The sequence below is a fragment of the Puma concolor genome, chromosome C1 (genome assembly GCF_028749965.1).
Source record: "Puma concolor isolate L17-30 chromosome C1, mPumCon1.1.hap2, whole genome shotgun sequence".
Classification (NCBI taxonomy): Eukaryota; Metazoa; Chordata; class Mammalia; order Carnivora; family Felidae; genus Puma; species Puma concolor.
Window position 1 is genome coordinate 91033271 of NC_141674.1, and position 19362 is coordinate 91052632.

Below are 19362 nucleotides of genomic sequence, written 5' to 3' on the forward strand. Positions count from 1 at the left end.
TGCTGAAAGAAATAGTTTATTTAACTGTCTAAGAATACACAGCTAGCGAGATGTGAAAGTAAGATTTGTAGTCAGGGAGTCTAATTTCAGTGCCCATGTATAAGCCACTATGCTATTGGGCTGTCTCCAATAAGAACTTCCTGTTTTCTGCTTCATTGTCGCCGTTGGAAAGAGCCTATAAATTTGAAGAATATTTTTGAAATGGACCTTTTTTCCGTCTTGGGACAAAGAACTATTTCAGGAGGGAGATTAAGGTTTGGTGTGGGTGGAGGAGTTGAACAGGAAAGGAAGAGAGTAGAATTCCCTTGGAAACCTTGAAACAATCTAGCAGTTCCCCATGTTAATGCCTGCTTTCCATCTAACAAGTCAGAGAAAAATATCAATGGGCATTTTAGATTTTTTTGCTCATAAACTCATTTGATTAATGATGTTAGCTGAGGAACATCAATTACAAAAGCACACTTTGCTCTAGGAAATCCCAAGATCCAGTCACAAAGGGATATTTATGGGAGAACACAAGAGATTTATGCTGTTTATGTAAAGCACTATATGTCTTGGATGATAGTTTGTTTATCCTGTACTTCAGAACAGGGATTCCAAAAATATGTATGCTATGAAAGACATCATAAGAGAAAGAGGCCCACAGTGTGATAAATGCACGCTTGCTTCAAGAACAAATTACTACCAAATAAACGGATCTCTTTAAAAATTTATGAAAGCAGAATATCCACTCACAACCAAATATCATTGGCTGGAAGAGAAAAAAAGAGACCTCTACAGTAGTATATGTGCCTGCTAACTTTATTTTTCAGATTTCACATTGGAGCATATAATTTGCAAATTGCATGTTTAATCTTCCAGTTCATTCTGAGTGATTCAAAAGTGAGGAAGAATGCTACCACTAGCCCCTTCAGTGAGGATTTATTCTGTGACGCTGAACACACTTAAAGTGTGTGGAAAAAGTCTGTAGCTAACAAAAAGAAAACCAAATAAAAACAAAAACAGAACTATAACCTGTGTTACATTATTGGTACAAATTATCGTTGCTATCATTTATCTAACGTCTGCCATTTCCCAGGCATGTATGATATAACACAATATCATTAATTTCCAAACTTCTGTCCCAGATAGCCATTTTACTGCATGCTGACAGTTTAGCAAACAGGGCCTGGGTGACTAAATAAATGACATGCTTAATAAAACTCCATTGAATTACGATGTATGTATTTTATTTATAACATATATTGTTGCACAAAGGTCCCGAACTTCCACACCAGGCACAGAGCTTATAATTGCTGAAATTCAGCTATATTAAAATCCCTACAACAAATCTTTGATATCAAAACCTGGTTTTGAAAGTTCAGTTTGCTTTGCACTTCATCTACCATATTCTACTAAAAACAAATATTGGTGCTTGAGGCAACAGTAGGTGGGGAAGAGACTAGGACAAGGATAAGAAGAAAATTTTAAAAAGAAGGTCCAACTTGTAATCCAGCAGAAGTAATCCAAACTAGTGGGAAACAGGAAAGGAGAAGTAAAGAAGAAAAAAAAAATAAAATACCTTAAGTGTAAGATGTATACAAGATGGCAGAAATCATTCCTAAAATAACCAGAAATTTAAAATGTATTTAAGTAGGATAACTTTAAAAATTAAAGAGACTTTCAGATGAAATAAAAAAATAAAATAAAACTGTAGAAATATGTGGTCCACAATGAAGACACAGAGACTGAATTTTTAAATATGGACAAATATGCATTAGGCAAATATGAAAAAAAAGAAAACTAGAGTTTAAATTTTAATATATATCATTCTATGTCTGGACAGGAAAATATAAGCCTCTCTAGGTTTTTCAAAAAGAGAGAATTTAATGCAAGGAATTGTTTTTATTTTTTTATTTTTTAAAGTTTATTTATTTGAGAGACAGAGAGAGAGAGAGAGAGCATAGCTGAGGAGGGGCAGAGAGGGAGGGAACAGGATATGAAGTGGGCTCTAGGCTCTGTGCTGACAGCAGAGAGCCCAAGGCAAGGCTCGAACTCATGAACCATGAAATCATGTTCTGAGCCTAAGTCAGATGCTTAACTGACTGAGCTACCTAGGCGACCCAGGAATTATTTTTTAAATGTTGGAAATGTTAGAGAAGAAAAAGTGAAAAGGGGAGATACTTCCAAATAACCTCAGGAAGGTGTTAACAATCCTTAGACTCAAGGAACGTACATTGAAAATACCCTTTGTTGATGTTTGAAACACAACCCTCCCCCAAACCAAGAGCCTGCACTTGCCCACCTGCCCAGCTGCTCTGAGGCTGCAGTGGCACCTGTAGCGGCTGCTACTGGAGAGGAAGTCCACAGTGGTTCCTTCTCCACCTGAGGCTGCATTGCTAGGAACTTTGCTTCTTGAAGGAAGACTCAAGTCTCCAAGTCTGCATTTGCCTGCCACCATTCATATCGACAGAAGCACTGCTAGAGGAAGAAAACAAAAATAGGGGAAAATATGTTTTCCTTCTTCTGCTTTCCATTGTCTTTCCTGTGCCTTGCACTGACAGAACTTAATGGGGATCTTGTTGGTAAAAGTGTTGATAAATGTCGTTTGCACAGACCGCTAGTATAGAGAGGAAATAGATCATTGTTGGGTGAAAGAGATAGTAGAGCAAATAAGGGATCACCTCTTGGGGGAATAAGCACCCATTCTCATCAACAATGCAATTTACAATATATAGAACAGTATTAACAATAACAAAATTCTGCCTAATATGTTACAGCTCTACTTTACAAAGACTAATTCCACACACTTACCGTCTCCCCCCAACTCATGCATCCCATTCACTGCATCCCTCACTAGGTGATATTAATACCTTATCTAGTTCAAAACATTCACCTGAAATATCCTATAGTCTAGCAACTAAATTGTTGTTAAACTAACACTTTATAAAGATAGGATGGAAAGGACAAAAAGTGACAGAACTGGCTAATGTAAAATGTGTATGTAGTACAAGAAAGTCAGTTTGCACAGTGTTCAAGTTTTCATTGCAGGAACAATTCATGGACATGTGTACAGGGTTATTAATTATAGTATTATTTCTAATAACAAAATGTTGGGAAAAACTTGTGTCCAAAAAGAAATGATTGGTTAAATGGTATAACCACACAAGTATATGTGTGGTTATACCAGTCCTATAAAGAAATAAGAATAATCTCAATGAATTGGTATCTTTGAGGTACCCAGTGTTTAAAAGTAAGGTGCAAAGAATATAAATAGTATTCTGACTTTTTGTAATAAATGAAGGAAATTAAAGAATATATTTATTTATGGGCGCCTGGGTGGCTCAGTAGGTTAAGCGTCCGACTTCAGCTCAGGTCATAATCTCACGGTTTGTGAGTTCGAGCCCCGCATACGGCTCTGTGCTGACAGCTCAAAGCCTGAAGCCTGCTTCAGATTCTGTGTCTCCCTCTCTCTGTTCCTCCCCCACTTGCACTCTGTCTCTGTCTCTCTGTCAAAAATAAATAAAGATAAAAAAATTTTTTTAAAGAATATATTTATTTATACACATATAAACACAGTCTTACATTTGAAAAAATAGAAGAATAAATTTGAAACAGAAGATTGCTACGTACAGGAGCAGAGACTTTTGTATAATAATAGTTTTCACTTTTGACAAATAAGAAATCCATTATATTTTCAAAAATGAAACAATTTACAAACTTCTAAAATTAAAAATAAATTGAATAAATGAACAAGCTATATATCTTACTGGTTAAAAAAACACTCATAAATAATTTATCATAAGTGACTATAAAACACAGGGTTTTGACTGTACAAACAGTGGAATATATTCTAAAGGCAAAGGAAACTAATAAAAATTTGTAATTTTACTCCAAAATTTTAGTTTTTATGTTGATATTGTCATTTTAGAAAAATTTTGTTATAGATTTTATAGCATAGATTTATATTATAGATTTCAGCAATTATACTTTTTAGGAATTAAGATATTCAGTCTGAAAGGTAAAATGTAATCATGAAACTTTAAATATATATGCATAGAAATATTAAAAATAATTGAGACAAAAAGAATGTTTTTTAATGTTTCAAGACACATCATTAAGCTCTGTCCACTGACATGAGCTAATGTCAATACCAATCCAGGAGCAGTGAGTTCCCCTAGGACCTAGATTTCCATCTTAAATATAATTTCTTCATGGCAGAGCCAAGACTCTTTGGGGAAAGGACTGATTGTAGGTCTGAGTAAGAAAAGGTACAAGGTAAATCCCAGATATCTTTTTTGAACCAGAAAGCAAAGAAGTTTCCAAAAAATTTGTTAGAATCACAGAAGAATAGGAGCTGGCCTATAGGAGCCTGCACTGGTGAGCATGATGGCAGTATGTGCATCTAAAATAATGACGTTTGGGGCATCTGGGTGGCTCAGTAGGTTAAGTGTCTGACTCTTGGTTTTGGCTCAGGTAATGATCTCAAGGTTCATAGGTTCGAGCCCCGCATCAGGCTCCATGCTGATAGTGCCAAGCCTACTTGGGATTTTCTTTCTCTCCCTTTATCTCTGCCCCTCCCCCTTTCTCTCTCTCTCTCTCTCTCTCTCTCTCTCTCTCTCTCCCAAAATAAATAAACTCAAAAAAAATTTAAAATAATGATGTTATTTCAAATACAATGAATCAATAACAGCCATGAGTACAGAATGATACTCAAAAAAGAGAAATCTAGGAAAAATTTTCACTATTCAATGCCATTGATAAATCATCTCCTTTCTTTCAAATATTGTAACTAAAAGAAAAGATGCATGAGGGTTTTTTCCCCCTTTCATTAGGCACTTTTTTTCAAAGTAGCTGAATAAGGACCAGGAAAGCTCTTGACTGGGGAAAGCTCTACTTGACAGAAGACTTCAAGGGATAAAATATTTTGGTAGAACTAATGCCAGAATTAGAAAATCATTCTTGTTGTATAGCCCTTAATGAAATGTTTGACATGCCAGGATTATCAGTGAAATCGATTCTATGTATCTTGTCAAAGCATGCATTGTTATGTTATATATAGTATACATAGTATTATATATACTTTGTAAAGTAAATACAAAGTGAACTATGAAGATTACCCTCTAGTCTCAAGGGAGGAAAAACATCACAAAGAAGGGATCTCCCATCATCACCTTAAGCCAGTGGTCAATATTACCCTTATTAATGGAGAGTCATCTAGATGTTCTGAGTCTCCTAAAGTGATGTATAATAACATTTAAGATTGTATTCTACCCAAATATGTTTAACTTGAATTTATCACACTTTTAAATCTAAATACAAGTGACAGATAATTTAAATGATACCACAGAAAAAGCAACCATGGAAAAACAAAAGATGAGACGCTTTGGAGGACAACTGGTATGGATGAGTCTGTTCAATGAATCAAGGGCATGAAAAATAAAATTAACCTGATGTTAACAACAAAATGACCTAGAAGGACACTATAACCCCATACAGTGCATTTCTTTTAATTTTTTAAATGTTTTTATTTATTTTTGAGACAGTGAGAGACAGAGCATGAGCAGGGGAGGGACAGAGAGAGAGAGGGAGACACAGAATCTGAATCAGGATCCAGGCTCTGAGCTGTCAGCACAGAGCCCGACGCGGGGCTCAAACTCACTGACTGTGGGATCATGACCTGAGCCAAAGTCAGACGCCTAACCAACTAAGCCACCCAGGCACCCCTACAGTCTGTTTTTATAGGCAAATCTAACAAGTTTTACAAAGGAAATTTTGGGGAAAATTCACTTATGAACTTGGGCCTTAAATGAAATAAATATCTATTTATTAGAAAAGATAAGTTTTGTTTTGTTTTGTTTTGTTTTGTTTTGTTTTTAACTGAAAAGAGCAGTCTATATACTGGCATATAATATGTGATAGTGTTTTGGTTAAAATGCATACATATATATATATATGTGTGTGTATATACATACACACATATATATAATTCATAAAAATAGGTGATCTCTTAACACTGTTTTGATTAAGAAGATAAGGATATGATTTAATTCTTATTTTTGCTTTTCATTATTTTCTATCATTTTACAGTGCATATATACTTCTTTTTGCATAATAAAAGCTTGTGTAACATTAATTAGACATTATTATGACATATTAAAATTAGTACAAATATGATAACATATAGATATTAAATTACTCTCTTGCAACAGCATACATTTAAATCCAACAATTTTGTGGGAATTGAGCAAATATTTAGAAGATGACTGGTCTAGATGAAGGGGACTTTTTTGGTTCTCCTTTGAAAAATAACAAGGAGAAGCCAGGAATCCAATGGAAGGACTGATATCAACAAATAGAATTCAGAAAAGGAAGGTCAAAAGTCTTAGACTTTTAGAAGAAATGGTCACATTCAATGGTAAACAGAAAAAGCAAATTAAACAGTAGGGAAAGGCTACTCTATACCTAGTCAGCTGGCATAACTTAGTTGATACAGCCATGTGATATAGGTGCGTAGTTTCTACTGCTGAAATATAATATGGCACATTCTTTTTAGGGGGGAGGGGCACAGGAAAGGAGAGAGAGAGAGAGAGAGAGAGAGAGAGAGAGATCTTAAGCAGGCTCCATATTCAGCATGGAGCCTGACATGGGGTTCAATCCTATGACTCTGGAAATCAAGAGTCAGGCACTCAACTGACTGAACCACCCAGGTATGTCCACATTCTTTCTTAAAAACAATTTGAGAGTATACTGATTCTCGGAATCTTGACTTTTTCTTTGACAATATTTTGATTCTGAACTCTCTCTTAAAGTTCTCTATTACTATTACATATATAGTACATATGTGTCTATGTATATATTATGCATTTGTACATGTGTATGTATGTGTATGTGTGTGGATGTATATATATGTATGCATATATGTACATATAAACGCAAGTGCTTCAGTAATCTACTAACCTAGGACCCTGTTATTTAGCATTAGTTTGTTTATTATGTTTGTTTGCTTATCTTGCGCTTCTCTATAGAAGTATGCAGTGTAAATTTGACACATGAAAAAAGGACAGCATGATGTTATTTAAGAGAAATATCTTATCCATGATCCTATACCAGCACCACGACAAAGAAGGGTTCTTGTCAACACTTTTTTTCCGTTGGGCTAATAAATTTCCAATACACCCTTTTACTGACTTTTTAAAAATTATCATTATTTACATTTTAGATAGGAAAGAATTTGACAGAAACAGATAATGAGTAAATGACTAATGAAAATTGCAAATGAGTGAGGAGCTAATTGCACTGAGATTCAAAAGAGGCCTAAAGCACTGGAATCAAGCGCCAGGATGCAGAAGTAGGTTTTGCTGTTTGGAGGGTAAATAGACCTTGCTCTGAATGAAGCAAAGAATGGGGAATCGCGAAGATAGAACAATTTTGCGGGGGGTGGGAGGGGGAGTGGGTGTTGGCAAAAGACTGTGAAAGTTTATGAGGTTTACCTGTTCCTCACTCTTAAAAGGAGCAAAGTGATTTTCCACTGGAGGGAAACATTAAGGCTTTGGGCAGTAGTTCTTTACTTTGACTACACATTGGAATCACCTCTAGAGTTTTAGAACTATTGATAATGGTTCCCATCATCAGACTTACAAATTTCATTCATCTATGTTGTGTCCTGAGCATTGAGATTTATAAAAGTTTCCTTCCCAGGTGATTGTAAGGTGGAGCCAAGGTTGAGAGGCACTGGCAAAGGAGGCTGAAATAAAGTTTGAAAATCAATTTATGCATAAAGAGATAAGAGGCCATTTGTTGTAGATACGGGATTGCTGGGCAAAGTGAAAGCCTAATTAAAACGGGACATGTCACTTTGTAGCATTTCTAACCAGCATAATGGTCTAACACTTTAAACAATGTTGACACGTAGTCACACAACTAAAGAATGAAAACTGGGGGGTTAATAGTCTTAGAACCTGGAAATAAATTACAACCTACTTCTCCAAATATCTCTATACCCAAGGTAAAAGTGACTACATGAATTGTCCAAAAACTTTTCTTTGGTAATATAGATTTTACCTAACCCATATCTGTTTCACAACAAAGTCTTCATGTGAACCACAATTTTTATCCATGCACTGAATACTTCAAAGTAAAGTTAATGTATGTGGCCAAATTGAACTTAATGCTAACACTCTAGATCTGAGGAACAATTTATCTCACATCTGACAGCTTTGATGTCCTAATCTCCTTCCAGTTTGAAGGCAAATTAAAAATAAGATTTTAATTACTATGTTATTGACCTAATGGCATTTTTGTTTTTTTTTTCTATAAAAACAAAAGCAAATTCTTTGATGTCCTAGAAAATATTTGTGCTAGAAATTTCTGTGCCTTTAATCACTGCTCTCGTAGAACTATATTTGCATGGTTATAGGCAGCATCATACAAAAGAAAAAAATCATGAATCTTCAGTGACTTAAATTATTTTATTATAATTTTTTTAAATACCTAAGACTTGGTATAGGTTTCTTATGATAATAGCTCTTTTATGATTAAAAAAAATATTTGGACAAGTTAAATATAATCAAATCAAACAATGAAATCTCAAATTAATAATATTAAATAATAAATAACATTACAAATAATATTTTACTGATAGCAAATGCCCTTTTCAACAAAAATATTAATGCCTTTATGGGAAACACTTTCCAACCCCTGGCATTTCTTTTTACCTTTGTAAGCTTCATCTCTACCATCAAATCTAGGACTGCTGCAAAAACCTTTATATAGTGCTTCGTTTACACATAAAATCAGCCTGTGTTCTTTTCTCATTAGCCTACAATAACCAAGTAATAATAGGCTTAAACCAATGAGATACTAGGCACAAATAAGATGGGCCTCAAGAGGGGCACCTGGGTGGCCTAGTCGGTTAAGCATCTGACTTTGGCTGAGGTCATGATCTTGTGTTTCATGAGTTCAAGCCCCGCATCAGACTCTGTGCTGACAGCTCAGCTTGAATTCTGTGTCTCCCTCTCTCTCTACCCCTCCCCTGCTTGCTCTCTCTCTCTCAAAAATAAACAAAACATTATAAAAATAAAATAAGATGGACCTCAAGAGGTTATTTTAGTTCTCAGTTGTAAGGTAGCCATTCAGATATTGGAGACTACAATAATAATGAATTTTTGTTAGGTTATAATTGAAAAGAAAAAAAAATTTATGGTGAACTCACATATTCCTAAGATACACCCTTTGGTTCTGTTTTAGAAATAATATTAGCCACATGAAGAGGTACTAAACTGAGTTATTGTTCTATAAATCATGGATAATCAAAGACAATAGCATTTTATGTGTACAGGTTACCTATGTAAACCTTAAACAGTTGGCTATCTCTATAGCTCAGTTCCTTCTAATACCAAACACAAATAACATTATTATCAATTCTGGCTTCCTTCTGTGAGGGTCAACAGATGTGTCATAAACACAATGCTGTATTTTTTTTTTTTTTACAAGAACAGATTTGAGTTTTGATCTCATGAAGACCTTCCCCTTGTTAACCTTAGAAAAGTTGAAAAATAAATTTCTAAATGTAATAGATGTCAGAAATTCACATAATTTTTTTAGATAAAAGAAAGCACAGGAGAACATCTCAGAATGAAAAGATAATTACACAGTAGCTAAATGAAATGTTAAATGCAGTAACTAAAAATGAACTTAATAAAAGATCATTATTAATTGTTTTATTCTTAATTTGGCTGCCACTTTAATGTTAAAATCCCTAACTGGAAGGGATGGGTATATTAGTAACTTATGTCTACACTATTTTTACTTTATATACATAGTGAAGATGTCCTCACTTAGCAGGAAAACCATTCAACCATCTCAATCAAAGATTAAATATTCATTCAAAATATGGTTTAAAAAACATATTTGAAACCTCAAAAAAATTGCATAACCATTTTATACTAGGCATAAGTGGGGTTTCCACAATTGTTTGACAATGGCTATTGCCCAGACTCCAGAATAAATATCTACCAACCTAAGTTAATGAAACATTGTGAATAGTTTTGTAAAATGTTCAGTATTATCCATAAATGTTACCATCTAATATAATCTGCACTTACCCTTGCAAAACTGAAGTTAGAGTTGCTCACTATATACCAATTATCTGTTAGGGAGAAAACAAACAAACCAAGAAAATTAAATCTACTAAAATGTTTCTATTAGGCTTACTGTTCCTTATCTTAGAAATATTTTAAGCTAACCAGTAACAATATCAGAAATAGGTAATACAATTCTCTTTGAAATTTCACCTGCCTTGTTTAATACTTCATGTGTACTGATATGTGCTTTTAACTTTGAAGTTACTAGATCATTATAATGTTAACTGAAATGCCAAGTGTGACTCTTAAAAGAGACAGAAAATCATTTCTGAAGTGCATTTACCTATGGGTATTTTAAATGACTTTAGTAAGCTATGAAAATATGAAATAGATACGTGTTTTAAAAAATCATGACTATTCACTGTCCATATCTCTTTGTTTCACATGACCTTTTTTCTTTTTTTTGCTTACTTTGCTATTCTTTGTTTTAAATATATTGACGTTTTAAGAATTCTTGTCTCCCCTATCATCAACAATTATATCACTTGATATATTTGCATTTACTCAGAATAATCCAGTTGGATTCTAATGCCCTCCATATTTATGGTTTGGCACATGTTCTGGATATGATATTCATCTTCCCCTTTCATTTTGTTTATTACAACTATAGATAAGCTCCTCTGAAAACTATTTCATGAATTGTTGCCAAATACCTATCCTTAGAAAGAGAAGAAGGATCTAAGATCAGTGTTATGAACAAAATAACTGAAAACTACAAATTAGGAATACATTTCTTATGTTACTCCTCTAAAAAGCAGGATTTTCAGAGATCTACAAGAGTGTCAGTAGTTGGTGAAGTGGTTTTAAAGCACAGCTATGAAGTTTGATATATCTGGGTTTGAATTAATTACGTGTCATTGAAAATCATATTGAAATTTTCAGGGCTTCATTTCCTTATATAATACTGCCAATCCCTTGAGTTAGTGTAAGAATTAAATGAGATAGCATATGAAAGCACTGAGCAGAATGATTAACGTATAGTGAGTACTCAAAAATATTTAACCATTATGTCTCTGGTTTTCTATACCCATGTGTCAAAACAAAACAAAACAAAACAACAACAAAAAAAAAAACCTTTAAGTGAGAAAGATATACATGCCTACACACCCCTTTTCCCTCCATGCTTCTACCCCATTATACCAAACAAACAAATATTATAAATATTTACATACCCAAAGAGGGACCTCAGAAAGAGTGAAAAACAAACTGTATTGCCAAAAAGCCACAAAGATTAGAATAGAAAATCGATAAAGCACATTCAGTTCTGATATGTAGGAAACTTGGAAACTATCACTCTGTCCTCACTATTAAAAAAAAAAAAGTTGGACAAATTGAAAATCAGTAAGTTTCTTGGATCCATCAAAGAATTGAGGTTGCAGGGCAAATTGAAACCCCCAAATCCAGATAGACAGACTGGTCTACCCCTGTGATCTGCTTACCTGGAACAGAAACTGCTGGACACCATAAGTGGTAAGACTGCTTACTTCACTAGTAAATGTGATGAATTTCCAAAGGCAGAGTGTAGACTAGTCTAGTGTAAGAGTTTGGAACATCTAGGGCCAAAAACATAGGTGGAGTCTATGTAATTTCTCAATCTTTTCCTCCAGAAACCACAGGGTGGGGGGTAGGGGAGAATAAAACAGCCAAAACAGAACATCCAAGAACCATGAGACAATATTAAAAGGTGTAAAGGAAGTGAAATTGGATGAACAGAAAGAACTAAAGACAAAAAGGAACAGAAATAGTTGAGATAATAATGACTGAGAGCTTTCCCAAACTAAGGACAGACTGAGGAAGTTTAGGGAACATGACATGATAAAAACCAAATAAACACACCTAGGGATATCACATCCAGACTTCAAAGAATCAGACAAAGGGAAAATCTTAAAGAAAGCCAGAGGGTGAGAAAACATCATATCATATCCATATTGGAACAAAGATAAGAAACCACATAAGTAAGGATGAGTTGAGTGACATGTCTAAAGTATTGAAAGGAAAAAAAGAAAGAAACTACAAACCTAGAATTTCCCTTCAAAAAATATGGACAAATGACTGTCTCAAGCAAATGAGAACTGTGGAAATCCATTGCCAGTTTGCACAGTAAGGCATATTAAAAGAAGCCCATTAGGCAAAAGGTAGGTGATAAAGGTCTGAAGATAAATCTACCCAGAGAAAAGAGGATGGTCAGAGGCAGCATAAGTGACGCTAAATTAAAATATGTACTCTTTCTTATTCTTGAATGATCCAAAAGATAACTGTTTAAAGTAATAACACTAACAATGTAGTGAGTGAATATAGGATATGGATAAATTAATTGAATGCTAGCAGTATCACAAGGGATGGGAGAAAGGATGGGAATACTTGGTTACAAAGTCTTTCACTATTCACAAAGGGAAATCGTGGCATTTGAGAGTACACTTAAATTATTTTTAGGTGTTATTGTAAACTATAAGTCAATCATTAAATAAAAAATAATTATAATCGTTATGCTAAAAGAAGAGATAAAATAGAGCTGCAAAAAGTGCTCAATTGAAACATAGGAAGTCAAAATAAAAGGAGATAAAAAAATAAATAGCAAATATAAACAAAAGTTACTAAGATGTTAGATTTAAATCTAACTATATCAATAATGTGAAATTTGAATGGTATAAATATTCAATTAAAAGATAAGGAATATTGGATTGGATTTTTTTTAAATGTGTGTTGTCTACAAGAAACTAATTTTATAAATATATGTATTAATATCTCTATTTTTAAATGTAACTTTTAGGTTAAAAGTAAAGGTATGGAGGGGTGCCTGGGTGGCTCAGTTGGTTAAACATCTAACGCTTGATTTCAGCTCAGGTCATCATCTTATTGTTCATGGGATTGAGCCTAGCATCCAGCTCTGTGCTGACATTGTGGAGCCTGTTTGGGATTCTCTCTTCCTCTCCTCTGACCCTTCCCCTCCTTCTCTCTCACTGTTAAAATAAAATATTTTTTTAAAGTAAAAGTATGGAGAAAGATATATCATAAAAAGCCCAATCAAAACAACACTGGGATGGCTGCATTAATTTGAAGAACAGTTAAAAACAAGATTATCAGAGATAAAGGAAAACAAGATTTTAAAAAAGAAGGGCATCGAAAGAAGTCATAACAATTCTAAATGTGTAAGCACCTAACAACAGAGCATCAAAATACATGAGGCAAAAATCTAATAGAACTGAAGGAAAAATAGACAAATCTGCTGTTATACTGGGAGACTTCAACACCTCTCTGTCAGAAATTGATAGTTTAAGTAGACAAAAAATTAGTAAGGAAATGGATGAACTGAACAGCAATCAAATTGATCTAACTGATAATCATGTAATACTTCATCTAACAATAGCAGAATTCATGTTCTTCTCAAGCACAGATGCAATATTCACCAATAGATTACCTATGAGCCATAAAACATACTTTATTAATTTAAAGGGATAGAGATTATGCAAAGTATATTCTCAGATCATTGTAATATATCATATTAATGCATTAAAAATGGAAGAACATATGATCACATTAGAAGATGCAGAAAAAGCATTTAAAAATTTTATTACTCAGTCATGATATAAACCAGCCCTGCAAGAAACTTTAAGGGGGACTCTTTGAGTGGAGAAAAAACAACAAAACAAAAAAAGATTCAAAGCAGCAAAGACTAGAAAGGACCAAAGAATATCACCAGAAACACCAACTCTACAGGCAACACAATGGCACTAAATTTATATCTTTCAATAATCACTCTAACTGTAAATTGACTAAATGCTCCAATCAAAGGACATAGGGTGTCAGAATAGATTAAAAAAAAAAAACATAACCTACCTATATACTGCCTAAAAGAAACTCTTTTTATATCTAAAGACACTACAGATTGAAAGTAAGGGGATGGAGACCCATCTATCATGTTATGTATGTCAAAAGAAAGCTGGAGTAGCCACACTTATATCAGACAAACTAGATTTTAAAACAAAGACTATAACAAGAGATGATGAAGGGCATTATATCATAATTAAGATGTCTATCCACCAAGAAGATCTAACAATTGTAAATATTTATGCCCCCAACATGATAACACCCAAATAATAAGTCAATCACACACATAAACTCGATAATAATACAATAATAGTAGGGGACTTTTACACTCCATTTACAATAATGGCCAAATCTTCTAAGCAGAAAATCAACAAGGAAACAATGGCTTTGAATGACACACTGGACCAGTGGACTTAACAGATATATTCAGAACATTTCATCCGAAAGCAGCAGAATACATATTCTCAAGTGCACATGAAACATTCTCTAGAATAGATCACATACTGGGTCACAAATTAGCCCTCAACAAGTACAAAAAGGTTGATATCATACCATGAATATTTTCAGACCACAACACTATGAAACTTGAAATCAACCACAAGAAAAAATTTGGAAAGACCACAAATAATTTGGAGATTAAAGAACATCATAGTAAAGAATGAATGGGTTAACCAAGAAATTAAAGAGTAAATAAAAAGTACATGGAAGTCAATGAAAATGATAACATGACAGCCCAAAACCTCTGGGATGCAACGAAGATGGTCATAAGAGGGAAGTATATAGCAATCCAGGCCTTCCTAAAGAAGGAAGAAATGTCTCAAATATACAACCTAACCCTACACCTAGAAAAGCTGGAAAAAGAACAGCAAATAAAGCCAAAAAGCAGCAGAAGATGGGAAATAATAAAGATTAGAACAGCAAACAATGATATTGAAATTAAAAAAAAAAAAAAAAAGCAATGGATCAATGAAATTAGGAGCTGGTTCTTTGAAAGAATTAACAAAATTGATAAACCCCTAGCCAGATTTATCCAAAAGAAAAAGGATATGATCCAAATAAATAAAATCAGAAATGAAAGAGTAGAAATCACAACCAACACTGCAGAAATACAAACAATAATAAGAAAATATTATGAGCAATTATATGCCAATGAATTGGGCAGTTTGGAACAAATGGATAAATTCCTAGAAATATATAAACTACCAAAACTGAAACAGGAAGAAATAGAAAATTTGAACAGACTCCTAACCAAAAAAGACATTGAATCAGTAATCACAAATCTTCCAACAGAGTCCAGGGCTGGTTGACTTCCCAGGGAATTCTATATATGTATATATATATAGGTACCTGGGTGGTTCAGTTGGTTGAGTGTCCGACTTTGGCTCTGGTCATGATCTTGAGGTTCATGGGTTCAAGCCCCTCATTGGGCTCTGTGCTGACAGCTCCAATCCTGGAGCCTGCTTTGGATTCTGTGTTTCCCTCTCTCTTGGAAGTCCTATCTAGTACAAAAAGACAGGGAAAAAAAGCACATAGCTACAAAAGAAGAAACAAACCTGGTTTTATTTGCAAATGACATGATTGTCCTTATAGAAAACGTCAAAAAATATAGAAAACCTAGCAAGCAAGTATAATATGGTCATATGCATATGAGGTCAGTGTACAAAAGTCAATTGCTTTTTTTAATGTTCTCAGAACAATTGGAATATGAAATTTAAAAAACAGTTTATAGTAAAATGAAAAAATTGAATTCTTAGATATAAATCTAACATAAAATGTATAGGATCTGTACACAGAAAACTACGAATAATGGGTCTCCTGGGTGGCTCAATTGGTTAAGCATTTGACTCTTTTTATTTAGGCTCAGATCATGATCTCAGTTTGTGAGATCAAGTCCTACGTCAGGCTCTGTCCTGATGGTACATGTGGAAGCTGCTTGGGTTTCTCTCCCCCACTCTCTCTGCCCCTTCTCCATGCATGCACTCTCTCTCAAAATAAAAAAAAATAATAATAATAAGCATTAAAAAAAGAAAGCTACAAATATTGATGAAAGAAATCAAAGAACATTTAGGTAAATGACATTTATGTAAATGACATTTATGTAAATGGAGAGATGTTCTATATGCATAGGTTGAGAGACTCAACATTTTGAAGATGTGAAACTTCTTGATATTAGAGATTCAATACAATACCAGTCAAAATCCTAGCAAGCTTTCTTTTATAGATGTCAACAAACTGATTTGAAAATTTATATGGAAAGACAAAGAATGTAGAATTCCCAACAGTGTTTAAAACAAACAAACAAAAAATTTGGAGGGCTCACTCTAATTTTGAAACAATAAAAATTAAGAACAATCATGACAGAGTGTTACTGGTGAATTAACAGACATACAGATCAGTAGAACAGAATAAAGAACCCAGAAACAGGTCCATACAAATGTAGGTAACCAAGTGTTGACAAAGATACAAAGTCTCAATGGAGAAAGTTGAATCTTTTAAACGAAAGATCCTAGAGCAATTGGATGTGAACATGCAAAAATTGAGCTAAAACATAGACCTTACATCTTTCAAAATAATTCTTTCAAAGTGGATTATAGGTCTAACATAGGTTCTAGAAGAAAACATAGGGAAAAACTTGAGTGACCTTGGGTACCGGGGTCAATTTTTAGATACTACACTAAAACTACAACCTATGAAAGAAAAATTTGAGAAGTTGGACTTTATTCCAGACTTGCTCTATGAAAGACACTTGGAGAAATATTTGTAAATGACACATCTAATAAAGGACTTGTATCCAGAATATACAAATATTTCTTAAAACTTAACAACAGGAAATGAAAATTCAATTTTTAAAAATGAGCAAAAGATCTCAATAAATATTTCACCAGATAAACAGATGACAAGTAATCATATTACAAGTTGCCCAACACCATCAGGGAAATGTAAAGTAAAACAATACTGAGATAATTATACAATTCTTAGAATGGTTAGAATTCAAACATTGGAAAAACCAATTGCTGGTGAGGATGTGGAGCAGCAGGAACATTTATTCATTGCTGGTGGGGATACAAAATGGCACAGCCACTTTGGAAGACAGTTGGGGAGTTTCTTACAAACCCCACATAGTCTTACGATACAATTCAGCAGTCTTACTACTAGGTGTTTATCCAACTGATTTGAAATAATCGAATCCACACAAAACACTGCACACAAATGTTTACAGTAAGTCTACTTATGATCACCAAAAAAAAAAAAAAAAAAAAAAAAAGAGGAAGCAGCCAAGATATTCTTCATAAAGTGAGTGAATAAAAAAAAAACTGTAATACATACATATAATTGAATATTATTAGTGTTAAAAAGGAATGAACCATCAATTCAGACAATGACATGGATGAATCTTAAATAAATACTAAGTGAAAGAAGCTAGTGCAAAAATGCTACATATTGCATGGTTCCATTTATAAGGCAAAATGATGTGGAAGGAAAGTCATCACTGGTTGCTAGGAGTTTGCAGAAGGGGTAGTTTTTGAAGAGTTGAAATTCTGCATTTTTCAAGAGCTATGAAACTATTCTGTATAATACAAAGTGGTATATTACGCATTTGTCAAAATCCACCAAACTCTATAGCACAAAGTGTGAGCCTTAATATAAGCAATTTTGAAAAATTCTGACATTTGGGGATCCCATAATGAAATTCAGACTGTGACAAAATATTCCAACTGTATTATAATTGTATGACATCACCTCACTGAAGAGGGGAAAATAAGTGCTAATCCAAATAACTCTCGAAATCCACAGAGACCATAAGACTGAAGACAACAGGAGCTGTACATAGGCACTGGCCTCTAGTTAGCAAAGTTGTTTCTTCCTGGTGTGTGAGTTAACAACTCTGGAACCACTGTAGTTGTATTTTGGGATCTAATAAATCAGTAAGTGGATGGAAGATGGTGGGGGCCAAGTTTCTCACTGTTGGAGTCAAATGTTAAATATAAGCAAGGAGCAAAAGCTGGAATAAGTCATGTGATACTGGCTTACAGTTGGCAACATTAGTGTCAATGGTTAGTATAATATAGATACAGATGGACAAGTATAGAAATAGTTATAAGTACGTGGGTATACATGGGTTAATATATACACACACAATCTCAAATCTAAGAGATCCTAGAAATAACACTCAAGTACCAAGGAGCCCACCTATTGCCCAGATCTTGGTTTCTAATACTGCTCCAATAAAAGAAATCAGGGCTTCTTGGATAAATGGCTTATTATAATACTGGAACAATAAAGATCCAAGATGACCCTGGAGGTAGTGTTAAAAATTAAGAAAGTATTCAGAAAAATAAGCTATTGAGAAAATGTCAAAAGGACACAGATGCTGGTGGAAAGAAATCCAATGGCCAACATTGGAATAATTTGAGCAGTGAAATATATATAGTATTGGATTATAATAAAAAAATCTAAAATAAATATGCCCAAGTTCATGCTGCAGAAATGATTGAATAAATAAATGGGAAAATAAGTAGATTTCTCAGGTAAAATAATTCCAAATAATTTATATTGGTATTTCCCCTCATGGGGGTGGCATAACTTTTCATTTCTAAGTATGGGCTATACACATTGATCTCCTAAGAATACAGTATGAAAAGCTGGGGAGAGGGATTTTATAAGTGGAATAACTTAATACCTCAACCAGCTAATGATGGTTAGCATCAATTGTGATAACTCATGTTCATAAAATGTATCTGTCATATAATGTCATAAAAATAGCACTTTACCTCTGTGGTCTTCCTCCCAAAAACTCCTAACTCCTGTCTAATCATGAGAAAATACCAGACAAATCCCAGTTAGAGGACATCCTACAAATACCTGGCCAGCACTTCTTAAAATACTTGAGCTCATCAAAATCAAGGCAAGTCAGAAAAACTGTCATAACTGAGAGGAGCCCAAGGAGACATAATGATGAAATGTGATATGATATCCTGAATGAGATCCTGAAACAGAAAACGAACATTAAGTAAAAACTAAGGAAATATGAATACAGTATGGACCTTAGTTAATAATGTATCGATACAGGTTCATTAGTTGTGTGATATACATCATACTAATATAAGATCTTAACAACATCAAGCTCGATATAAGGTATATCTAAATTCTATAAATTATTTCTGTAACTTTTCTCTGAATCTAAAAGTTTTCTAAAATAAAAGAGCATATTATCAAAGCAACGATAAACAACTGGTGTCACCTCTGAAAAAGCTATCTGGTTTATGTTTGTCTCGAAAGTACAGGACACAAATAATGCACAGCCTCTGATCTGAAATTCCCTTTCTAAAATTAACTGATAACTAGTCATAGTAATTATAAAGGCATAATTTTGTGATTTTTTTTTCCATTGAGATTTTTACTGGAATAA